Source organism: Periplaneta americana, chromosome 9, assembly GCF_040183065.1.
Source record: "Periplaneta americana isolate PAMFEO1 chromosome 9, P.americana_PAMFEO1_priV1, whole genome shotgun sequence".
Taxonomy (NCBI): domain Eukaryota; kingdom Metazoa; phylum Arthropoda; class Insecta; order Blattodea; family Blattidae; genus Periplaneta; species Periplaneta americana.
This window is the reverse complement of record NC_091125.1, coordinates 169887897-169915583: the sequence shown is the minus strand read 5'-3', so window position 1 is coordinate 169915583 and position 27687 is coordinate 169887897. Positions and strand designations below refer to the sequence as shown.

Below are 27687 nucleotides of genomic sequence, written 5' to 3'. Positions count from 1 at the left end.
TTAGTCAGAAGGGAGATTTGTTATTAAAGATTCAATATATGCAGGAAACGGAACAAGGGCGTAACGTACGTTAAGTGTTATATCGGGAACGCCTGAATTGTTTGAAAAAAAAATACAATTATAACGAAAACAGTTTCTTTATATTGAAATTCTCTTCAGCGAAGGCGATTCTTCAAAATGTTGACCTTTCAGTGTTATATCGTGTATCGGTGAATTTGGAAGGTGGAAGGACTTGCAGAATTTCACGAAATTTCCTGATATTCTGCCCCTGATCTCATACAACTTCAATATGTAGTAGATTATAAGTCGTTTTATAAAAATAAATATCTGGCTCGTAAATGTTTTTCTTTTTCTGATCCTACGTCAGGTTGATTTCAGTAGGATTCAAAACGCATTGTAGGATCTGTGACATAGCCTATACAGTCGTTTTTGTAGATGATCAAACCTCATTTGTTTTTTCAACAACGATATGTTGCGGGTTGCTAAGCAGCAAGATTTGCATAAGAAGAGTATTACAGAAATGGCAACGCACATTTTTTCCTAATAGATATCGACTTGAACGTTCCACATTAAAACATATGCAACTTATTGTAATACCTTCTTTGTACTTTATTTAATCTGATTAATAAATTAGTTTCTTAATCTGCATTTACACAAATGAAGTGATAAAAATGCGGGAAAATCCCGATACTTTCATTTCAACCTGTTATTTAATGATGCTGTATCAACTGCATGTTTAGCTAGCGTCGGTAGAATTTGTGATAGTGAGATGATACTTTTCTGAGATAAGTAAGAGGATTTGCTATCGAAAATAAGCCAACCAGGCAATCAGCCCAAACGGGGTTTGAATCCACGTTCGAGTGCAGCCTCTTAGCACGAGTCCCGCTTGCTATTCCTAGAGAGCACCAATGACAATCCTCCCAGCACTACCAAAAGAAAATTTACATCCACACCATCTTACAAAGGCAACGTAAATGTTCCTCGAATGGAAACAAGCCAATATTTACGTGTAAGTAATGTCACAGGGAAATATCACGTAGTCATTTTGTCGCCCGGAAAGAAAGAACTAGAAACGGACTCGAGTACAATAATTCAGGAAAAAGATGGTGTGAAACGCCAATGACTCATCTTTGCTGAGCTAATGCAAAACGCTAGTGACTCAACTGTGTTACACTAATGCTAGCAGTTCTTAACGTGAACTCACCAGAGGTATCTTCTGTAACTTACGTTATGCTAATGGCTACCATGTTTGTCCATTGTTCCGAGTTCTACGATTTGAAATGAATATGAGATGATTTTGAAGGACAATAAATTATTTATCATGTTATGTTGCAGATTTACGAGGCGTAAAATAACTTTGCCCTGAACGAATTTGCTTCAGACAAAATGAAAGATTATTTTTTCCCTCAGGTTTGCAGCTCTGCAGATCTTGCCAGCCTCGAGTCATGTACAGGAAAAGCTGTCTCTCGGTAGGACCTACTTTTGCGAAGATCCTGAAGGCTTCTTCAGTGTCTCCAACTTATGAAATGAACATAACGGGCCAATTGCAATTCAAGTGCTTAGAACTAACCTAGCCTGCCTGAAGGTCTACCTTAATCTAGACTAGTTTAATCTTTTCCATTATAAGATTATTTTTTATTATTTTAAATTACGTACAAACACTTCCACAATGTAATGAATTAAAAGGAATGCTATAATGTATCAAAGTTAAAATAAACAGTGCAATGTAAATAACACATATTTACACTAAACATTTATGTAGCACTATTAGACAACCATTTTACGAAATTTACAAGACACCTCTATTACTGGGTACATGAAACATGCCAAAATTTGTAAACGAAAAAGCTGTTAATACAAGTATTTTAGTCTAAACACGTTTTCGCAATATTTCACAATTACGTGTCGATTTTGAGAAAATCGTATACTCTACTTCTTTACGTATATATAAAATACTGACATTTTCATTAAATGAATAATTTCGAGGGAAAAATTGTTCCGGAGCCGGGTATCGAACCCGGGACCTTTGGTTTAACGTACCAACGCTCTACCACTGAGCTACTCGGGAACTCTAACCGACACCGATCCAATTTTTCCCTCTATATCCACAGACCTCAAAGTGGGCTGACAACCGTCAAGCAACCAACTTCGAGTGCACACTAACTCTGTGTGACTTAAATTGTGGTTTTCTGTTAACGAACAGTGACGTGTATTATGCAAATCAAGATTTCAGGTATAACTCGGTGTCGGTTAGAGTTCCCGAGTAGCTCAGTGGTAGAGCGTTGGTACGTTAAACCAAAGGTCCCGGGTTCGATACCCGGCTCCGGAACAATTTTTCCCTCGAAATTATTCAAATCAACTTTACAGGGAGTTATACCTGAAATATTGATTTGCATTTTCATTAAATGTTTTAACATTTAAGGAGCTTACTTACTAATTTATTACTTAGTAATTAGGGAAAACGAACGATAGATAAACAGATGGCGTTCTAAAAATAGCTGAATCCTTTACAAGAAATATAAAAAGTGCCTATAGTGAAAAAAACACACAAAACTTACTGTTTGTCATTTAAATGTTGTTGTTTTATTATTTTAAGTCATTACTTCCGGAAACTATCCATGCAGTAATCTTAAAAACACTCGAATGCTATTTTATTCAATTATAAACTTAATACACAACTACAGGCTTGAAGTTAAGATATTTTGGAGAGTTGATCATAACATACATACCAACAGAACATTTTATTTCACTTCCCGAACTCGAACACAGATTTCCTCGTCGAAACATACGCTGGTAACACTCTACAGTCGACTTGTTCGCCTGGCTATATGACGACTAGATTGATATACAGCGGTACAGATAATTTAGTGGCAACAAATATAAATTTCGCGTGCCGTTCTGAGATAAGAATTTTAAAACTAGGACGAAACTCGCATTTTCGCACAGATATCGAGTGGAAAAGTTGCACCAAATATTAGCTTACAAATTTTTTTGCAATATAAGAAAAGATACTCGACAATCACAAAAAACCAATAAACCAAAATACGAAAAACAAAAGTTTCAGGCAGTAGCTACGAGCGGAGAACGTGTTCAACGGCGCTATATCAACTGGAGCATGCAACTTACCACCCGTACATCGCTGGTCCCGGCGTCGGTCTTGCCCCCGCATCGGCGTCGCTCGAAATGAACTGTTAGGGGGGAACGTCACCGGGGAGGAACTTAAGCCGCCCCCCTCCACGGGCAGGGGCCGGGCGGGCGCCGACCAATGGGAGGGCGGGCGCCCTGGTGGCGCCTCCGGCAGCCCTCTGGCGCCACCAATCGCCACACGAATCGATGAGGATCAGAAAGGATGCTGCGACACGGCGTCGCGACGCCAGGAAGCCTGGAGACGCCGCTCAGGCCCGCCGGCCCCACCGCGCTACTGCAGAGGGCACGTGCTCGGAGTGGCGCGGGAACGGACCTCGGAACGGCACAGGCCCCTTCATACCACGCAACTAACGCTTCGTTAATGTACTGCACTTCATCTTACCATCATCATCATCATCATGACACAGTGTTAGGGAAATAAAAAATAGAGTTTGATTCAAAATTTCGATCTCCCGCCTGAAAACGGGCAGTAACTCATCGAGATCCCAACACGCTTGGCCTCCACGTTCGCCAGATTTCAAATCACTGCACTTCCTTCTGTGGGGGCCACTTAAATTCATTGGTGTTTTACGAAAGAATAAAAAATAAGCTATGGGTCCGAATCCAACACACACCCCACCATCAACGAGAAGAAAACTAACACCCCACCATCCATATATACAGGGATATCATTTTATTTTTACTTCAACTTTTATTGTACCTGAGTTTTTTAATGTACTTCACTCCCACTCCTTCTACTAACGATGTTCCAGCTGTCCTCCACACAGAACCAAGGCCGCAGTACTGAGTTAGTAATTATAGTACGTTTCAGAAATATGTTCGCGTTTTCCAGTGACGAAAACGTCCAATATTGAATCATATATTCGCACAGGTACTGTCGTCCGTTTGCCTACGTCGCATCCCGATTTTCCCCACCTGCTTCTGCTCGCTCCACTGTAAAGATTAGTGGCTGGGCTTTCTTAGCTCTTTTCTTAAAACATTAATTACTGTTAGGAATTAATTGGACGTCTACGTAATATTATGCAACTGTTTAAAATAACTTAAATAAAAGGGCCTCGTTAAGTAATTAACTATCACATGATTCCCCCCATTTCTACGATCCTGCGACATAACCACTTGGACGGACAGTAGATAGCATGTCTGAGTAATTTTATCTGTGCGGGTCGGGCAGAAGTGAAGACTGAATTTACAGTACGTAAGGTACTCTTTTATAGAGTAGGTACAGAATTATTTCAACATGAGTTACTAAGTATGAAGGACTAAACTGGTAATTGGAATTAGATACAATAGTCTATAGTGCGATAATATGCACATTAGAACTGAAGCCTGTATCGAAATGAACGGCCACCATTTTCAAAAATGTGTTTAAATATCCATATTATGATTATTTTTCAATTTAACTTCATTCTCTATATCGTACGCTAATGTGCTGTAGACAGTATAATATACACTGCATGATGAATAGGTTCGCATGGATAACTCAGTTCGTGAGTAAAAACACTTATTGTTATTAGTGTACTGTATTTTGATTAAACAAAACCTAATGAAAATTATCAAACTCAAAATCGCGATATTTCCTACTTTACGTAAATGGATGAACTACTTTTCTTCCCTCCTGTACCTAGTAAAGTGATTTGTTTGTATTTTACGCCATCGAACTCCAGTCGAGGAAGGAGGTAGCAAACGGTGTTTCCGGGTCTCAATCATTAATCCAAAGGTATAGCCAGGTTAATATTAAAAATGTTAGTAAAAATAAAATGATGTCCCTGTAGTTACCAGCAAACATCCACCGACTTCTGAACAGCTACAATAAATAAGCCAATTCCTAAAACACGGCAAACAAAATATTTTTAGTAGGTTATTTTACGACGCTTTATCAACATCTTAGGTTATTTAGTGTCTGAATGAGATGAAGGTGATAATGCCAGTGAAATGAATCCGGGGTCCAACACCGAAAATTACCCAGCATTTGCTCATATTGGGTTGAGGGAAAACCCCGGAAAAAACCTCAACCAGGTAACTTGCCCCGACCGGGAATCGAACCCGGGCCACCTGGTTTTGTGGCTAGACTCGCTAACCGTTACTCCACAGGTGTGGACAACAAAATATTACAAACAAATTGTGATTGCCCTTACCCAGCATTGTGATGCACGACTCCCATTGTCATAAATCAGCCGAGGCGAAAATGTGACTCGCGGGCACATTGTGACTCGCAATGATAGCTATGCATTTTTCTTGCTTCCCACTTCCCCCAACCCCCACCCTCTCACTCACTGGAGTCAAACTCCGTTCCATTTGTATTTGTCTCTGACCTGCGAGTGGCGTATCGTCGCAATGTCTCTCTCGAAACCATGTACCTCTACAAAAACGAAAGTTTCAAGTAGGAATGGGATGACGCATTTTTTTGCTGACAATATGATGAGAATATTAAATGAATGATTTATTCACAAGTATTACGAGGAAAACGGCTGTATAACATAAAACGGCATTATACTACATGTCACTCATGAAACATTAAAAGGTGAAGTATTATTATTATTATTATTATTATTATTATTATTACTAGCCTATCATTATTATCATCTCTGTACGTCGATCCTTTTTCAGCATATGTACGAATAATGCGGTTAGATCTTCAATTTAAACTCACAGATTTACAATGTGATGTTACATGAAAGTTAGATGTAAGGACTTGACAAATGTTGAACTTTTCAAATCTTTGCCAAAAAAATAAATATCCGAAGCTTCGTTCTTTCGCTTGCTCTGTTGCTACAACTTACGTTTGTGAAAAATTATTTTCAGCAATTAAAATAGTAAAAACCAAATTTAGATTACGACTGATAGACAAATACCTTCGTGATCAACTACGACTGGCAGTAGGTGACATAATTCCTGATTTTGAAACTCTGTCGCAGAGACATTCTGAAGACAGTTACTTTTAGGTTGTGATAATGTGTCCTATGTTTTCTTATTCATTCTTTCTTCGTTACACGTACTAAACATTAGTTTGTAGCCTTGTACTGTATAAAATTATATTTAAGTGCTTGACGTAAGGAAAGTGAAAATCCGTTAATAAGTCAGACAGTTGCTTCACTTCCCCTTCGGGTGTCCGCCTCCCTTCATAGGTGCTATGCAGGTTACACAGTGGCTCGGCGCACGATTACATTTTCGCCATGGCTGACTCAAAGTCATTGGTGTATTCGACCCCTAGGGCCTGTTTTACGAAAGAATTTGTTTCTTTACAATTATGCAAGTCTTAGACTATCAGTGTAGTGAAACAGTATATTGCGATACAAGCGTGGTAAGTGAATTATAACAGAATCGAGAAAAAGTTAGAGAAGACGAGATGAACCATTGCAGAAGTTATGACTTTCTTAAACAGCTTCTTTTCCTTTGAAGTTAAGTAAGTCCTGTACTTAATTAAGAAACGCCTGTAGCCTGTAACTTGCACTTACCAGTGCACTTTCCTGTACATTTTCAGACTTGTAACTTGTATTTTCGTAAAATGATAATGAAGGAACTGTCCGTCATCGGATTCTGCAAGATTGTCAGCCAATAAAAATTACGCATGTGGGCATTTGATATTTTGAACAGTTCATCTAAGAAAATATAAAGAGAAAGTATGGAAATAATTTCAGCAAACAAACGTACTGGAGCGCAATATGATTGTACTTGTAAGCTCAGGAACCAAGCATTCCCGGACCGATGTTGATGTAACTATTTTTTCTCCTATACGTATAAGAAATCCAAACCTGAAGTTTGGCCCACTTTTTTCGTTACACCCTGTACATTAAATTGTGAATTAAGTTATATTAAATTTGCCCTTCCTGAGATGTGATACGTCTGGCTTATCTTTGTTAACAAGTACGAAGGTCAGTGCTGTAGTAGCCTACTAGTAGTAGAAGACCAACTACGCCTTCAACTACAGAGATTACATTTTTCTGCGATATTAAAGACTGGTTAATTTCTTGTTGAATTAGTGTTCTTCCTTTCTGTAAAGAAGCTAAGCTATTCCATATGAAAACGATCAGTAAAAAACCTCGCATTTTTTTATACTCTAATTTTTTCCCTATTTATACAAGGTGCTGAGGAGAGTGCATTTTAAAAAAAATATACTATCGAAAGTCAAACGGTTTTCGTATTATTGAGCGACAAATTTAGCGTATTTTATAAAAACAAGCCTCTTTCAGCGCTCAGAACTCTGGAACCATTTACTGCAGAACATTGAACGAGAGCTCATTTTGAAGCTGACATTTGGTAGGTTATGTTAAGAAGTAATCCTTATTCTTATTATATACAGAGAGACAGATAATCTGATTTTACTTACTTTTAGGCTTTTTGCCAATTTGTAAAAATGTAAAAAAATATTGAGAAAAAACCTTGTTTATTAAGAGGGATTCGGCATTGTTTGCTTAGTGGTACGGCAATAAGTTTCAAGGTTATTAAATAGATTATTTTCACACGCCTAAACTTGAACGGCGCAGTACCGCACGCACTGGCCGAGAGATGAAGATAAGCGATCGTTGGACGTCATTTTACTCATGTGTTTATGAAAACTTGTGATAAAGCTAGTCCAGCTATGCGCTACTAGATGAAACATCACGTGTTTATGTCTCCTGGCCTTGCTTATCTCGGCTAGCTCCCGCCTCAAAGTCAGCTGGTTAGTTCACGCGCGTACTATTTATTTTGTTTATTTGATATTTTCAATACTTTATCAACGTGCCATCAGTAAAAAATATGTGTTTATTTGTACTGTGACAGCGACGTGAGAATCGAACTCACGACCAGCGTCCCGCATGAAAGCAGATCGCACAGGCTCCACGGAACATTGAGTGACGTCGCGCGGTGGAGAGAAGAGAGAGGGTGTATTACGTCAACGCGACGAGTTTGCGCGCGCATCTGGTGCTGGTAGAGAGGAGAGGGCTCTGGATTTCTCTGGAGTGCCATCTCTAGAGACGCGTGGAACCTTCGAGGCTACGTCGCTGTGGTTATAAATTACGGTCGCGAAGGAACGACGGCAGTTTGCAGTTTTCAGTTATTCAGTCAGTGAGTAAGCCAGAGCAAGCAAGCCAGACTTGTGTGCCGGAGTTCGACTCGAGTGTGCGTCCGCATCTGCGTCAGCATCCGAAGGCTTGAGTTCGAGTGCAGTGGACCGCAGTTGGAGGGACCTGAGTTCGAGTGCAGTGGACCGCAGTTGGAGGGACCCGAGTTCGAGTACAGTGAACTGTCTCTGAAGGTCTGTGGTTCGAGATACTGTGAACTCGAGTGACTGAGATAGAAGAACTGTGAACTGAGAACTGATAGTTCTGATTTGTAAATAGTGCTTTGTAAATATTAGTTAAGATTAACAGTTCATTGTTGTGCGTAATAGTCGAAGTAAATTGTCATTGTCGTCGGTGGAGTGCTATAACGAATACTTTGTTGAGTGAAGATCCAATTGTTGACGAGAGCGTTTAAGGTGAATTGTAGAAAGGAATTATTGTTGTGACGAATAAATTACATTGTTGGAACTAATAAAATTCACAGTACTTTCAATGTGGAATCTAACTATTTTTAAAATATTTTTTCCTTGGCAAGGGCGTCTTAATGGGGAAAAAATCTAAATTTCTCCATTTCCATAAAAAGTAAGAAAATCTGTTTATATGTCAATATAAACTTTAACTTCTCAGCATCAAAATAAACCATGATTTTGATCATTGAGTGAAAGGGTTTCGGAGCTACAACAGTTTAAATTTGCAAATTTTATGAAAATACGATAAATTTAAATGTTTTTAATTTAAACACTATGAAGTTCTGATGCCTCAAACTTTGCACAAAGTATCATTCGAACTTAAAAACTTCACAACCGGTTCTACGAACTGCGACAAATTTAAGAAGCGATTCTTGGGAACCGTTTCGAACTAGTTGAATGACTACCTGTGGTGACTGCAGTCCACGGCATTGTGGTTGTTACGCTTGCCCACTACAATGGATGAGATGAACTGTTATGATACACAGCAATTGCTGTTGGTATTTAAAATGAAAAGATGAAGAGAAAAAGGTTATCATGGCCTTCATTTCTTTTCGCTTTATTGTGATAATGTTTACATTTCACTTTCCGTAACACGTCATGTGCACGAAATAAGTCAATAAATTCCAAAAGAATCTTTCGCCCACGATGTCATTCTGACAAATTACAAACGTGCCAGGATAATATCCCGAAGTAGTAATAGTGCTTTACTTTCAACAAACAGACCAGAACGGACCAATCTGACTGAGCAGTGGCACACACACTCCGCTTAGTTGGACGATTCGGCAACTCGATGGTCTTTCCTTCAGTTCTTAAGGGTATATGTACGTGAACGACCACAAATATTATTAGAAAATGCAGGCTCTAAATTTCTAAAATTTTATAAGAAAAATTGCACTCACAATTGGACAAAAATTACAAGGTACCACAACAAGAATTATTACAACTTAAATATCTGATAAAAATATGAAAAAGGTTACCAATAATATTTTCCAAAACAGTTTTATCAAAGTATGAAAAAAAGAAAAAAAATTCTGCAGTTACATCATTTGGTAACCATAACATTGTTGTGACTCTCTGACATCTTTAATATTTTTCCTGCACGTAATAAACACTTATTTCTGAAAAGCAGACTACTCTCAGACATGTAGAGTTGTTTATTTTAATACAATTAATTTTTATTTGTCTTATATAAAATATACCAAAATTTACATAATGTTTTGTGACCTAATTTTTCTATTTTCAAAGAAATGGGCATTATTGTAGTCTACCTTTTGCATAAATGCATGTTAAATCAGTGTACAAATTTTCATAATTCTATCTCTAATGGTTGTGGAATTATGAAGTAATATGTGTGAAAATATTCAAATTTTGGAAAATTTAACCTAAAGTAAAAAGTGAATTGTAAAAAATATAATAAGTAACTTTTTTTATAAATTACTTTCATCAGATATTTAAATTCTAGTAAGTCTTGTTGTGGTACCTTGTAATTTTTGTCCAATTGTGATTTCATTTCCTTATAAAATTTTAGAAATTTAGAGCCTGCATTTTCTGATATTTGTGGTCGTTCACGTACATATACCCTTAAGTCAGCTTGTCAGAATCTTCTCAGCCACTGACCCAGCCAATTCCTTTTTCTCTTCCTGATCAGTTTCAGCATCATTCTTTCTTAATTCACTCTTTCCAACACAGCTTCGTTTCTTATTGTCTGTCCATTTCACTCTATCCACATTTCAAATGCTTCTATTCACTTCTCTTCACTTCGTCGTAATGTTCATTTTTCTGCCCCATACAATGCCACACTCCACACAAAGCACTTCACTAGTCTCTTTCTTAGTTCTTTCTCCAGAGGTTCGCAGAAGATGCTTCTTTTTCTATTAAAAGCTTCCTTTGGCATTGCTATCGTGCTATTGACTTCTTGGCAGCAGCTCATGTTTCTGCTTATAGTACACCCCAAGTATTTGAAGCTGTCCACTTGCTCTACTGCCTCATATAGAATTCGCACGTTTACCTTCTTTACTTTTCTTCCTATGACCATGGTCTTCCTCTTGTTTGCATTTATCTTCATTCCATACTGCTCACAGCATCTCTCTTACTATCATCTCCTCTTCTGCTAACAACGCCATATCATTATCAAATCTTACACACTTTATTCTTCTTCCTCCTAGTATCAGCCCCCATGTTCTGAAAACAGTTCTTCACTACATCCTTCAAGCAGATGTTGAACAGGGTTGGTGATTATCTCTTTCAATTTTTGTGTGGTATATTTCGCATAATTGTAATGTCCTTTGTGTCGAAGTTAAACTACTGGTTGAGAAATGTTATGTTATGTTTTATTTAACGACGCTCGCAACTGCAGAGGTTATATCAGCGTCGCCGGATGTGCCGGAATTTTGTCCCGCAGGAGTTCTTTTACATGCCAGTAAATCTACTGACATGAGCCTATCGCATTTAAGCACACTTAAATGCCATCGACCTGGCCCGAGATCGAACCCGCAACCTTGGGCATAGAAGGCCAGCGCTATACTAACTCGGCAACCAGGTCGACTACTGGTTGAGTGTTAGAGAAGATTCTAAGGCAGGTATGCTCAAAATTGTACACGGATGATGCTGCACTGCATAACACACACAGTGTACGGGCTGGGCTCCGCAACTACATTGCAGCACCGCCTGTGGCATCGCTCTGTCTTACAATTACGGATAATAAACTGAATTTGAAAAAGGAAATATTCAGTTATTACATTATTTATTATATTTTATACAGTTATGATATTATTATATCATAGATAATGTTATTTTCATATTCCACATTCAACATGTGTAGGCCTATTATTTTCTGCAAGTAATCAGAAATCTATTTCCAACGAATTTACTGCAATGCACAAAAGATTCTCATCTGTTAATCGGAATCAATGTTTGGATTTAGCAACCTTCATTCTCGAAAATAATTGTTTGCACACATACTGTATTTCGAGTGACAGCGAATAAGCTCATCTTGGGATATTGCGTTTTGTTCATTTTTGAATACTTCTATGCTTGGCAAGTCATTTTCTCCGCATTTAGTTCTGAATTCTACGTGACTTTGTAAATCAATTAACTCGTCCTGGAACTGCACTCTCATAGATTGTACTAAATTTACTGTGAAAGGATTAACAAAAAGATTAATATCACTTTCCTTACGTTTGAAATCATTAAATTATGTTCTGTGAATTTACATTTGAGCTGTTCCAGTACAGAGATGTAATTAACTATATTTTGTTGAGGCACCATAGATTTCTTTACAAGTTCACCATCCGTGAAGGATTTTGAGTGCCTTAGCTAATTCCCAACATACTACATAACTTTGCTCCTAAACATAGACTCTGAAATGTTCGACTCTCTTCAATGTTTGGCCTATCATGAAGTGCTTTCAATTCTTGCAATTGTAGTGCACATTGCATCCCTGAAAAATTATTTTAACATTATATGTATTTCTGTTGGAATAAAATCACCACAATAACAATAATTGTACTAGTAATAATAATAATAATAATAATAATAATAATAATAATAACGCTGATATATGAATACATATTACAGAAAACAGCTTCCCTGCCATTTCGGCATGTTCTGGATGGCAGAGCGCATAATGTTTTATGTTAGTTGGGAGACCGGAGGGAAAAAGACCTTTAGGGAGGCCGAGACGTAGATGGGAGGATAATATTAAAATGGATTTGAGGGAGGTGGGATATGATGATAGAGACTGGCTTAATCTTGCACAGGATAGGGACCGATGGCGGGCTTATGTGAGGGCGGCAATGAACCTTCGGGTTCCTTAGAAGCCATTTGTAAGTAAGTAAGTAAGTTGCTCAGTAGTATTCCTGACAATGCCTTACAACATAGTAAACACTTTACGTTTTCACAACAAAAATAGTCTTCCTCCCACACTGCAAGGAATGATCGTTTGCTTACAGAAGGTTTTGACTGTGTCATTGTCCCGCACTGTTCGTGCGTTTACTTGAATTGCCTTCTGCAGCCATCCGTCGAGCTTCGAACGAGGAGCAGCTCGCTCTACATTCGAAGGTTGTGATTACAGAACGTAATCGGGAGTCAGAGAATGAGCATACCTGTTCTAAGGCCTTAAGTCTGCCAAGTTCATTTCCATTATTATTATTATTATTATTATTATTATTATTATTATTATCATCATCATCATCATCATTATTATTAATGTAGTAAGTACCCTTCTTTAATGCAAATTACAAAAATGGGAAAAAAAAAATGTCCGTATTTTTGCAACCAGAATTACGGCACCCTTATGAATCATCCACAGTTACAACTGAATTCTGCAGTGAGGTAGATGCATGTAAATAATGTTTCCAATGTGAAGTCGCGATATGTAAGTAATTTTCCTTAAGCAACAACCCTCAGTCCTCAACCAGAGAAGCTGTCCCCGTTACAAACATCTACGTACTGGTATATGAGAAACAAAGTGTAGACGAAGCACGCTTATTTAACAAAGTTGATAATGCGAGGCACGGCCTCATGAAGGCGGGGTAGCTTCTTCAGCTTGTTTACAACCCATTGTCAGAAGTCTCCACACTCGTTAATCCGCTCTTGCACTGAATCTGGCGCATAGTCACATTCTCTTAGCAAGTCATCGAAATACATAGACTATAAAAGCACGATGATTAAGCGTCCATTTGCACAAATTTACGTAGGAGCGAGTTCATCACTCGGAGTTTAGCGTACATTCACAAAAACTTTACTCATACAGATTCTGTCTTAGCTTCAAGTCGTGCACACGTATCAAACACGACATCAGATAGCAAATAAAATACATCTGTCAGGGGTTTTCAGTTCCTCCTGAGACATGATTTTTTCTTCAGCTCACGCTAGTTGTGATGAGGCTCCTGAGGATTGAGTCAGAAGGGCGCCAAGCCTCTACCTTTATAGCAACGTGAATGAAGCAGAAAACGAGCTTCAAAAGCACTACCGTGTCCATGGACATTAAGTACGTCATAAGCAGTCGAAATATGTTTACTTCAGTTGCTTGGGGCACAAATTTTCATTCGAGAGAAATGAAGTAACTCCAGCTGGTTTTCCACTTACAATTTTATCAAGAGTTTTATTGCGACTGAAAAGAACTACTAATAATATACAATATAGCAGCATATAAATCAAAATGTATTCTTCATAGACCAAAAAACAGTAAAAAAGTTTCAACATGAGTTCCTTCACGAAAGTTGAAACTAATTTTCCAGAAAAAAAGACTCTTTTTTGAATAGACATGGAAATTCAATTCGAGAATTTGTGTTCACTTCTAACAGTTGTTAGTGATTTAATACTGTTTTTAGTAGGTTATTTTACGACGCTTTATCAACATCTCAGGTTATTTAGCGTCTGAATGAGGTGAATGTGATAATGCCGGTGAAATGAGTCCGGGGTTCAGCACCGAAAGTTATCCAGCATTTGCTCATATTGGGTTGAGGGAAAACCCCGGAAAAAACCTCAACCAGGTAACTTGCCCCGACCGGGAATCGAACCCGGGCCACCTGGTTTCGCGGCCAGACTTAATACTGTTAAAATATATTCCTAGGTACTAGGTATCATATCAAACTGAATACAGAGTGTATCCGGCAGAATGACGACCAAGAAAAATTACAATAAATGATATTTATTGTAGAAAAGCTTTTCCATTTCTACAGTCTCCAAAAGTGCGGAATTTTTATTTTCCATCTTCTTTCATTCATTCATACTGGTGTAGTTAAGGCCGTCAGGCTTTCTCTTACACACCATGACAGATATAAATACAAATACAATCGCAAAAGTAAGTCAGTAAATATCTACAACGAATGAAAAGAAATTCAATAGAAATATAAGTATAAATACAGAAACGCAAACACAGAACTACTAATGAATAAAATATCGGCAGCAAGAAGAAAGATAATTAATAATAATAATAATAATAATAATAATAATAATAATAATAAAAAACATCATCATAAAAAGTGTACGTTTCAGAAAATGAGCTCAAGGAATGAGATACTAAAAACATAACAGTGAAAATTTCAACTTTTATCAATTAATAATAATAATAATAATAATAATAATAATAAAATTCGTTACTATAAATAACCTACAACATGTGCATAGACAAGGTTATTATTATTATTATTATTATTATTATTATTATTATTATTATTATTATTATTATTATTATTATTAGAACCCAAGAAATGAAGTAAATTTGTTAATAAATGATATCATGTGATAGAACACAGTTTTTAGACGGTCATTTCATAATGACAACTTTTCGATTCTCATTTTAGTATAGAAAAGTCATTGACTTCCGCATCCATAAATTACCGCGCTTAAACGTAAATTTCCGTACTTAAAAGTACTTTTAAGCACCCTAATTAAAATACAGAAAACATAAATTCCAACTATTTAATTATTATGAATATTCACAACACAATTATTTAAACTGGAAATTACAACATTTGGAGATCTGATATATTCACTTCCGAATCACTCATTTTCCTAAATATATTTATCACTTTCGTTGTAATAATTATACAAAGAGGTCACAAAGTGGTCGTAACTCGCCCTCCCCCATTTATTACGACACCACGATGGGTATGGTTGATTGATTGATATGGACATGTACCTGATAGTTTAACGATCCAAGACATCGGTTTTATTTATTTATTTATTTATTGGTCGACCAGCAAACTTGCTATACAGACCACTGTTAAATTATGGAATATCCCATACAGAATATCATGCTGAGGTTGGCTGTAAAGACTCCTCTAATTAAATTTATTTTAAATTAATTAATTAATTAATCATTTTTGTGAACTATGAGAATAAAAATGATTTTCTGTGTTAAATTTATGAAGAGTCGTCAGTATCGCTAAGAAAGGTGTCTTGAGGTAGTTTCCTTTTAAGTCTAGATGGCTGACAAGATCTTGCTCCAATGTTATATGTCACAGCTCCAGGAAGTTTGTTGAAAAAAGATTTTGACATTGAATGGATGTACTGTTCTAGTAGAATAATTCTCAATTCTTGATGCAGTTGCTGATTTCTTACAAACTCATTTGTTGCTGTTCCCAGGAACTTGTTCTGGAGAACTTGTAGGCGATGCATGTGAATCTTATTTGCAGTCCCCCACACTGGCGCTGCATAAGTTAAAAGAGGTCGTACAAGCGAGGTGTAGAGTAGCACTGAACAGTCCAATCCAATTTGTGAACGTCTATTAACCAAAGGGGTATAATTTTCGAATTCTAGAAGAGGTTAGTGTAACAATGCGAGTTATATGGGCATTCCATGTAAGTTTCGTGTCTAATAATATTCCCAAATATTTTACAGCTTCTTGACTAGAGAGCCATGCAACTTGTTCATTTAGAAGAACCAAAGAAGGTGGATTATGAATAGGCCTTAAAGAGAAGATTTTAGCTTCTGTCTTGGTAATGTTGAGTAGTAATCTCCAGTCAGATAACCATTTAGACAGCTCCTGTAAGATGTCTGAAGAGTGCTGATTTCAGTATTTAGGTTACAATGAGAATAAAACAGATCTGTATCATCAGCACACACAGCTGTGTGTGACGGTCGTAAACATGGAATGTCATATGTGAAGAGATTGAAGAGAAGTGGTGACAGTATAGATCCTTGTGGTACTCCGGCTAAAACTGGACGAAGCGTTGATTTAATGCCATTTATACGTACTGAGAACTGACGCAAGACATCGGTATGAAGACCTTCATTTTCATAGCACAGCTGAATTCTGCGCCATGTCCTGGCAGATGTTTTGCGGAGATAATCAAGGGTCACGTCGCTGAAGGCATCTTCCACCCACCGGCTGGGAAAGGTCGATGGTAAACGGACTCTGGTCAGCCATGTTTGTTTATTACTGCACGGTTACCATGGTGACATGGTACCAACGTAAACATAGGGGGTACCAACATTCACAAAGTAAGTGAAATAAGAATACATGAGGAGTACACCCACTTCGTGACCTCTCTGTACAATCCAAAATTACATCAAATACCTTTACATGACAAGCAGAACTCCACTTAAACAACTTCCTAACAACCAGCGAAACAACCATCACAGCCTACTACATATCTGAAGGCCGTGAAATCTCTTTCCATACGAATGTAATACTTTTTCTTCTCAGAAGTTTGCCATTGCGAGAGAACGAATCAACAATTTTATTTTCTTTAAAATGTAAATACATTAGGAATTCTCCAGCCACTATCTAAAAAATCTTGTATGAAACACGTGCGAAATAGCGTTTTAACATCGGACGTGAATCACAAACTGATAACAAACCTACAGCTTCCAATACGGCTCGTCCCTTGGCTGCACAGTAATTTATAACAAAGCAGAGCTCTTGATTACAAACATGAGCTGCTGTCATGAAGTCAAGAGGAGGATAGCAAAGACAAAGGAAGCTTTTAATAGAAAAAGAAGCATCTTCTATGGACCTGTGGAAAAAGAAGAGACCAGTGAAATACTTTGTGTGGAGTGTGGCACTGTATGGTGCAGAAATGGACATTACGACGAAGTGAAGAGAAATGACTAGAAACACTTGAAATGTGGATATAGAGAAGGATGGAGCGTGTGAAATGGACAGAATAAGAAATTAAATTGTACTAGAAAGATTTGAAGAAAGAATAATACTGAAACTGATAGGAAGAGAAAAAGAAACTGGCTAGGTCACTGGCTGAGAAGAAATTGCCTCCTAAAAGGATGCACTGGAAGGAATGGTGAACAGAAGAAAAGTTCGGGGCAGAAAAAGATATCAGATGATAAACAGCATTAAGATGTATGGATCGTATGCAGAGACTAAGAGGAAGGAGGAAAAGAAGGAAGACTGAATAATCCTGGGTTTGCAGTGAAAGACCTGCCCTTGGGCAGAAAACTATGAATGAATGAATACCTATGCAATTACGCTAAATGTATACACGGCTCAAAATTAGTTCACAGTTATTACTCTTTTGTTGTAGGAGTAGTAAACCAAACAGATGTGACCTATGACCTTAAGACACGTTGCACATGGACTTCTTACTAACTTTAAGTGTGCGCAACAAAATGTCAAACAGCTACAGCATTAATTCCCCATTAATGCCAATGCAGAAAAACAAGTCACGTTCAATCAAGATCACTTCTCACATCTCTGCAATAAATAGTGTGACGAGTAAAAAAAATCGGGCCATTGTCTGTCAGTGCTTGAGGTATTCGTATGTTGGTACAGCATTATGATACGGATTCACTAACAAGCAAGGTTTAGGAAAGGAGTATCTTTCAATATATTTGCATATAATATATACAGGGACATCATTTTATTTTTACTAACATTTCTAATATTAACCTGGCTATACCTTTGGATTAACGTTGAGAACCGGAAACACCGTTTGCTACCACCTTCCACGACTGGAGTTCGATGATACTGGCGTAAAATACAAACAAATCACTCTACTAGGTATAGGAGGGAAGAAAAGTAGTTCACCCATTTGCGTAAAGTAGGAAATATCGCGATTTTGAGTTTAATAATTTTCATTAGGTTTTTGTTTAATCAAAATACAATACGGTATTAACAATAAGTGTTTTTACTCACGAACTGAGCTATCCATTCGGACGTATTCACTATGCAGTGTATATTATAGTGTCTACAGCACATTAGCGTACAATATAGAGAATGAAGTTAAATTGAAAAATTATCATAATATGGATATTTAAATACATTTTTGAAAATGATGGCCGTTCATTTCGATACAGGCTTCAGTTCATTTGTGCATATTATCGCACTATAGACTATTGTACCTAATTCCAATTACCAGTTTCGTCCTTCGTACTAGTAACTCATGTTGAAATAATTCTGTACCTACTCTATAAAAGATTACCTGACGTACTGTAAATTCAATCTTCACTTCTGCTCGATCCGACAAGATAAAATTACTCAGACATGCTCTCTACTGTCCGTCCAAGTGGTTTTGTCGCAGGGTCGTAGAAAGAGGGGAAATCACGTGACAGTTAATTACTTAACGAGGTCCTTTTATTTAAGTTATTTTAAACAGTTGTATAATAATACGTAGACGCCTAATTCCTAACAGAAATTAAGGGTTTCAGAAAAGAACTAAGACAGCTCAGCCACTAGACTTTACAGAGAGGCGAGCAGAAGCTGGTGGGGGAAACCGGGATGCGACGTAGGCAGACGACAGTACCTGTGCGAAAATATAATTCAATATTGAAAGCTCTTTCGTCACTGGAAAAGGCGAACATATTTCTGGAACGTACTATACTCACTACCTCAGTAGTGTTTACTATGACTGTAAGGCGACTTTGACTGCATACGCGGCCTTGGTTCTGTGTGGAGGACGATTTGAAGTTTACTAGTAGAGTGAGTGGGAGTGAAGTACATTCAAAAACTCAGGTACAATAAAAATTGAAGTAAAAATAAAATGATGTCCCTGTAGAATGAAACTATAGGCTGCATGTCCTATCGTCTTGAATCGCCTAGTGCTCAGATTCGAAGTTGTGGGTTAAAACACAAATGTGATTTTAAAAAATCTTAAAAAGCTCTCTTCGGAAACATTAACTCCAAAGATCTGTGATGTAGAATTCCGGCATGTAAATCATTCCAGTCCCTGAAAGCGATGTCTCTCGGCAAAATTACAAACTACGAGGTGTGATCATTAAATTCCGGGACTATGCTGTGGGCGAACTGATCACGTGATTGACACGCGCGCACAACAGTGACCCTAAATGATCTTGAAGAGACGCGACACAAAGTTTCAAAGCGCTATCTTCATTGAGACCACAAGGTTTTCTTAGCACGTGCATCCGCGCATTTGCGAAATTACGATGGACTGGAAACTAGAGCAGACAGTCAACGTCAAACTCAGCGTGAAACTCGGGAAATCGGCAACTGAAACCCATGGAATGATGAAGCGAACCTACGGGAATGAAGCAATGAGTCGGACGAAGTGTTTTGAATAGCATTCGCGTTTCAGAAATGGCAGAAGATCGCTGGAGGACGACGAGAGGCCAGGTCGACCACACACGTGCAACACTGCCGAAAATTTCTAAAAAAAAAAAATCGACAAATTCTGCATGATGATCGAAGCATCATAATCAGAGAAATGTTTTGAGACATCTCTAGGAGAACATTCGTCGGAAACGACCACAATTCTGGGCAGAGAATAAACAGATACTCTCCACGCCTGTGGGGTAACGGCTAGCGCGTCTGGCCGCGAAACCAGGTAGCCCGGGTTCGATTCCCGATCGGGGCAAGTTACCTGGTTGAGGTTTTTTCCGGGGTTTTCCCCCAACCCAATATGAGCAAATGCTGGATAACTTTCGGTGCTGGACCCCGGACTCATTTCACCGGCATTATCACCTTCATCTCATTCAGACGCTAAATAACCTAAGCTGTTGATAAAGCGTCGTAAAATAATCTACTTAAACGGATGCTCCATGACGACAATGCGCCAGCTCACAGAGCTCTCGCAACACGCCAGTTTTACACCCAACAAGATGGTCGTCGTTCCTCACTTCCCGTATTCACCTGCTTTGGCTCCTGCGACTCTTTTTTGTTTCCGAGGATGAAATTGAAGCTAAGTGGTAGCCGTTTTGGCACGGTGGAGGAGATTCAAAGCGACAGGTTTCAAGAACGCGACTTTCAGGAGGCATTCCAAAAATTGCAGAGGCACTGGGATCGGTATATAGTTGCCCAAGGGGACTACTTTGAAGAGGATGGCAGCTAAATTTAAATCAGGTCATTTTATTTCCATATATGGGATTGATCCCGGAATTTAATGATCACCTCGTATTTCCTTGCTGAAGCTGTCTGCTATGACACTGCAGCGATCTCTCACGGTCGAATGATAAAACTATAAAAGAGGTTTCTAATGTCACTGACCATGTTTCTTTTTACACACAGCTAAAGCTTACGATAGTTTTGTGTATGAGATTGGTTTATAAGTTGACACTTACTGGACTTCTGGACATCATTGTGAAGATTATCGCTTCCTATTTCCCAGGCGGGAAAGTAAAAGAAGAAATAGCCTTGTCCAATATCCATGACATGAAAGTCGGCGTCCCACGAGGCTCTATACATTATTCACACAAAAGATTTACCAACAACACCTGATACTATCGTGGCTCAATATCCTGACTATACTGTATTAACACCTTGTCATATAAATCCTTTATATGCTACATATTAACATAACAGAAGATTGGCTCAAAAAGGAAAATTTTCGCTAATGTTGAAAAGACGAAAGAAGTACATATAACACAATTCTCGCTAAAATGAGTTTCTCTGTTATGTATTAACGATTATGTGTTGGAATACTACAGAAACAACATCAAATATCCATGTGTAATTTTAGACAGAAAGTTAAGGGCGGAGGTATACCATTGGCCTGCAAAAATTTACTGAAATTATTTTTTTATATATGTCTCAGCTACTAGGTAAATCTTGGTAATTTCGTGGGAGTGGTTATTTCGTGATATTTTTTCCTGGCTCTTTCGTGAACTAACCAAAGGTCTTACGAGATTCAAAATTCCGCTAAGAGATTGCATATGTTGTCCGGTTTCCAGAAACATACAGCTACGCTTTGTGAAGCAGCTACAATAGTTCACGAAAGAGCCAGGGAAAAATATCACGAAATAACCACAGCCCCAAAATTACCAATGTTTACTCTACAAAAGCTAAATGAACAAAACTTTTCATATATATATCAGAATATTAAAATAGCTAATAATTAACTGTATTTGCATAATTTTTTTACAACCGTAAATAAAATATACAATTAATTAAATATCTGCATGATTCTTTTACTGGGATGTTTTAAAGACCTACATCAATAACATAGTGTAGGATCTTTTAGCAATTTCTTCAAGAAATATTATTTTTTCTTAATCGTTACCTTCAACATTAAATTTTATAAAATTTTTGGTAAAGAAAACAATATTTCCTGTGTAATTTAGAAATTATAGGTGCGACAAAACTGGCCTGAAAATGTTTCGGTGAGTTTATAGAATGGCGACTTAGTACAGGGTGCGTCAGAAAGAACGGATGGATTTCACATGGCAAGAAAATTGTAAAGATTCATCAAATCAAAAATTTATTGTTATCAACATATTCACCAATACATGCAGTTTATTTATGGAAAACAACATTACCCATATGATGTCCTTGGCTTTCAATACAGGCATCGAGGCGTTTTCTGATGCTCGCCATCACTTTCACAGTCATAGCTGGTGCAATTGCCACGATTTCTTCGCGAATCGCTGTCTTCAGTTCGTCCAGTGTATGTGACCGATGTTTACAAACTTACGCCTTCAAATGGTCCCAAAGAAAGAAGTCGCAGGGCGCGAGATCTTACCGTAGCCTCGGACAATCTCAGTGCAATAGAATTTCGTCCAGGTGATTTCTTCTTTAATGTTGAACCTGTGATACGAAATGAAGCCACCCACCGCAAAATTGTATTCCGAGTTGGAATCCTAGAGTGACATCCGATGTCGAAATGAGTCCTGAGTGGCGATCACAGACTCTTCATTTTTCAAAAATGTCTCTACGATGAAAGCACGTTGTACACCAGACCAACACCATATTCTCAACTGAAACTGCATTCTATGGCTGACCCAACAGTCGTGGTCCCCCTCACTATATCTCTCTCCTCGTTGCGTATCGATAGTTTGAAATCCATCCGTTCTTTCTGACGCACCCTTTACTAGTGCGAACTTACAGACGTATATTTTCGTCACAAACAAACTCTAGCTTTTTCACAAGTAGAAACTGCACTAATGCACAAAGTAAAATATATTAAACATTAAACGTGTTGCAATTGAAAATACAGGTTAGCAAAAGATGAAACAATAACACTTTCCGACTAATTGAAGGAGCCTGTTAACTTCAATTTTTTGTATCAACTTATAACGAGTACTGTAATCAGGGGTACACATCGCATCTCCAGCGAACTTCGAGTAGACCTACATGATACTCTACTCTGATCCACACCTGACTGTACCACTCCGACCTATGACTTATGAATTAAATTCAAATAATCGCTTCGGCGGAAGGAACAATAAAAATTCCACCTCTTTACAACCAATTTCAACGAAATTTCGTTGCAGTTATGTGACGCAAGTTATTACACATTTAAGAACCAATGCGGTATAATTGTACTCCGCTCAGTCCTGCCAACCTCATAAACTTCTCTCTCTTTGCCCGCGGTAGGAACTAGGTACTTAGTTCGTCTGCCAATCTGCCTGAACCGCGAAATGTCTTGGGACTTATCCAACATGGCGAAGTGGAGATCACGTCATTTGCTTCTGTGCTATAACGACATATGTGCTGTCAAAACAGGACTCGCAACACACTGAAGTTCCTATACACAAAACAGCTGCCTATACACGGATCTCAGCGAAGTAATTGAGGGGTCCAGTCAGAGAAGGGGGCAAGCCACAAATTCTGGTATGTAGGATATCCCCTTATCTCATTGAAATGTAAAGAAATATTTGCAGACTAAACTCAATGATAACCAAAGCTCGGAACTTGGGAACTTGTGTCTTTGAACGTGGCTAAGCGACCGGACTTCAATGTCAACAAACTCCCGCTTCCAGCACAGAGGAACTGTAAGGTCTGCTATAAAAGTGGTTCCTGGCTGGAACAACATAATGATAATATTATGATAGGTTGAAACACGTAATTTTATAGCATATATATAAATAAATATGCAAAATATATCAAATTTACAGTTCTGCTCTGAAATTTTTATTACAGTGTATGACTACATACATTCGAAGATTTTCGAACCCATAACTTCTTTGTCTGTTAGTTAAACATGATTTGAAACGAAAGAAACTTATTTCCACGTTACATGAAGTGACGGGAGCAAACTTATTTTTTTTTATTTTATTGATTTTAGGTAGCTACCTAGTAAGTACAAATTACATTTATAAAATAAAAATGTTTCTAGCCACTACCGTAAGACCCAGGCTTGTGTAAGGTGTGTTCTTAGTCAATAACATAACATAACAAGGACAGTTTACTAAATACAGTAAGTAACTTAATTCAAACCAATAAATACAACACAAGAGCAAGAATAAAGAAGAAAGAGAAAAAGAGAGAAAAATACACATTTAATATAAATTAACAATTCGACAGAAGCCAGTCATATTCAATAAAAACATGAATATAGTCGACAGAAATAAAAGGTTAAAAAAAATACATTTGTTAATATTACATATCATGGATAATTTTACAAATTTCTCTAAGCTTCAATTTCAAAAAATTTCAAATTTGGAAAATGGTTTGTAATTTTATTTTAAAGTCTTGGGCCGAAATAAAATACTCAATGTTTTCACTGTCACTGTTTCCTGTTCGATTTTCAGCAGTTGCTAGCTGATCTCGTATCTGAGAAAGATAAGCATCCTAAATTTTTCTCGAAAATAGTTTTCAAATTCTGTGTCACTACTAGGGAAGATTCCATGGCTATGGACAAATTTTCCACCAATTTAAGGGACTGCAATGTATTTCAATGAATACCCGTTTCCAGTCTCTAGTTTATGTGTGGCACAACTTACAAAATATAAACTCTCCACTCGAAGAAAATAATGTATCTCCTCAGAATTCCTCCACGAAATTCTGTACCTAAAATTTAAGAAATACTGTATATTTTCAAACGTATATAATACCCATTCGAATAATACGTATTCTCTAATTCCTCAAATAGACCGTTTACCTCTAATTATCTGAATGTCACTGGCTTCGACACGACACAGTTTCCCCGTCCGTCTTCCTGTCATTCGATGTGACCACTTTCTTAGTACACACGACTGTCCCTGAACACTTGCAGCGTGAGCTTTGTGTACGTTGTACCTGTAACCTTACTCATACACACGACACACAAGTCCCCAAGTTCCGAGCTTTGATGATAACATAATCCAACGGTATAATTGAGGCGTTTCCTGGAATAACAACTTAACGTACGTTACGTCGTTTTACCGCTTCCAGCACATATTGAATCCTTAATAACACAACTCCATCCTGAAAAAAATATATATTATTTCCCTCCAGAAACATTTGAATGTCGTTCTGCGCAGTGTTGGCTTACCAGATCTTAAATGTTTGATGCCCTGTACCTCAAATTCAAGATTATGCAGCTAAGATCTTTTTTAAAGAGAACGCATGTCGCATCTGTAAAAATTTGTGATTTATGAGCGCAGATGGCAGAGCAGTCCAATTCATGTAAACATCTTAATTGTGGTTATCCTCCTATCTGAGTGGGTCCCTCAATTGTCAATTCTTCCACAGCGAAATCATTACGCCATTACCAGATCATTGGACAGGGCCTGGGGAGTCGAGTCTGAAGCAACTTTGGATGGAGTCGATTAAATTACCGACTCCAATCTCAATATGAACGCTTTAAGGAGAGAGGATGGTATTTTTTAAAACTTTTTTCCTATTTGGTGTAAAATATTAATTTTTTGTATGTAGAGAGCTCATAGCTGTGGTAACTCAACCAAATAACAATATTTTCAAAAAAAAATATATTTGGGGGCCCAAATTTGAAAAAAATATATATACCCAATGCAGGATTGTACTAAAACCGATATATCTAAACCGTTTTTAAAGATAGATTCAAACAGTTTTTTGCAATGTATTTGCAAAAGCATGTTCTACAAACTGTCTGTAACAGAATTTTGATATTAGTCCCTACGTTTGTAAAATAAACAATTAAATTTAATAACAATTTTCTGATTTCCTTTCTTGCAAACAAACGGACGTATTTTTAAAATGAAATCAATTAACAAAATTCTGTTACAGAGAAAAGTTTCCTAATAGTATAAAGAATGTGTTTTCTAAATTTCATGCATGTATCTTTAATAGTTTAGAAATTATATTCATTTTTGTCTGGCAATGTAGTAAAGAAAATGAAGTTACTAGAAACCGATAAAAGCGGGCGTGTGATTTAAAAATCCATAGCGCAGGAAGTTTAATAATGACGTCTCAACATCCGATAAGGGCAAAAATATCCACAAAATGTTATGCAATGCATTCCACACATATCAAAGGGTATTTTAAAGAGACATTTTTTTTTGAAAACTTAATTTACCGGAAACTACAATAAAAGTGGACGAGTGATTTAAAAATCCATAACGCAGGAAGTTTAAAAGTGGCGACTCAACATCCGATAAGGGCACAAATGCCCACAAAATATTATGCTATGCATTCCACACATATCAAAGGTTATTTTAAAGATTTTTTTTTTTTAATTTACTCATTTTTCACCAAAAAATACCATCCTCTCCCCTTAAACAAAAGACTGATAGGTAATAGCTTTACTATGCCGCCTATCTTTACATAGAACTACAGTACGTGTGGGTGCAATTACCTGTCGACAGGTGCATAGCTTTACTATGCTGCGTATCTTTACGTAAAACTACGTATGGTTGCGATGATCTGTCGACAGGTGCATAGTTTTACAATCTTATAGTGTTACCACAGTCTACTATATACAGTCACGAAGCTAGAGTTTTGAGGCTGCTAGGAACAATAGACTGTGCAGGTACTATTTCGCATTGTCTGTAATGAGGCGATATTAGCGATCCTAGTGGTGAGCAACTATCTAATGTTTGCATATTTACTACGTATTGAGCTTCGTGACCGGATATACTAGACTGTGGCGTTACAATGAATGGAAATCATATTGAGCATCTCCTAGGACGTTGATGAACAAGTGTTCATATCTCGGTAGACATTAATTTTAGGGTCCATGTTTATTAATTTTTTGTCTTGTTTTGATGACTAGGTCTACTTCCACCTCTGAAAATAATGTTTTTAACACTTCGTATCGTCATTCGAATTATTTTATCCTAAGGACCTGGAATTGAATTCCACTACACTTGAATAAAGGATTTTGACATTTCGAGTGAAATTAGCCCTAAGTACTGTACTATATGCAATGGTTTAGAAGCACAAAGTCTAGACAACCAGAAGCCCAGTCTTCAGTGGGGTACGTGAACTTGTGGATTGGGGGCGCTGCAGTAGATTTTGGTATAAATAAATTTCACTTCAATCTTCTCCGCAAGGGAAAGTTGAGAAAAATTAATATTCTGTAATTCACACACACTCATGCTTTCACATTTGCACTGGTTAAGTTACGGTACTAAGACGTCACACCAAAGCAACACTCAGATATACTGATGGTCAACAATTTTCTAAAACTGAAAAGAGGTCTCTTTCGTATTTTACATGCTATATCAAAAGGATTCTACTCGCGCAAATATTTTGAGTTAAGGAGGCTGGATATACAGGGACATCCATTTTATTTTTACTAACATTTTTTATATTAACCTGTCTATACCTTTAGAGAACCGGAAACACCGCTTGCTCCCCCCTCCAAGACTGGAGTTCGATGATACTGGTGTAAAACACAAATCACTCTACTAGGTATAGGAAGGAAGAAAAGTAGTTCATCCATTTACGTAAACTAGGAAATATCGCGATTTTGAGTTTAATAATTTTCATTAGGTTTTTCTTTAATGAAAGTACAGTACTGTATTAAGAATAAGTGTTTTTACTCACGAAGTGAGTTATCCATGCGAACGTATTCATTATGCGGTGTATATTATACTGTCTACAGCACATTAGCGTACAATATAGATAGAAAGAAGTTAAATTGAAAAATAATCATAATATGAATATTTAAACACAATTTTGAAAATGGTGGCCGTTCATTTCGATACAGGCTTCAGTTCTTTTGTGCATATCATCTCACTATAGACTATTGCATCTAATTCCAATTGCCAGTTTCGTCCTTCGTACTAGTAACTCATGTTGAAATAATTCTATACCTACTCTACGTACTGTTAATTCAATCTTCACTTCTGCCCGACCCGAAAATATAAAATTACTCAGATATGCTATCTACTGTCCGTCCAAGTGGTTATGCCGCATGATTGTAGAAAGGGAGGAAATCACGTGACAGTTAATCACTTAACGAGGCCCTTTTATTTAAGTTAAATTAAACAGC

General features: G+C 37.4%; 1 protein-coding gene across 3 annotated transcripts in view; it reads right to left on the bottom strand.

Annotated features, from left to right (window-relative positions):
• rhea (Talin_middle and talin-RS domain-containing protein rhea) overlaps nucleotides 1-27687 on the bottom strand; it is a 182890-nt gene that overhangs the window by 137138 nt on the left and 18065 nt on the right. Inside the window, exon 1 of one of the 3 annotated variants that reach the window (XM_069836353.1) lies at nucleotides 3127-3264. The exons of the other annotated variants lie outside the window; for them this stretch is intronic. The gene's annotated coding sequence lies outside the window, so the exon portion shown is untranslated. Of the gene's footprint in view, nucleotides 1-3126; nucleotides 3265-27687 lie in introns of those variants that run through there. 3 annotated transcript variants of the gene reach the window in all.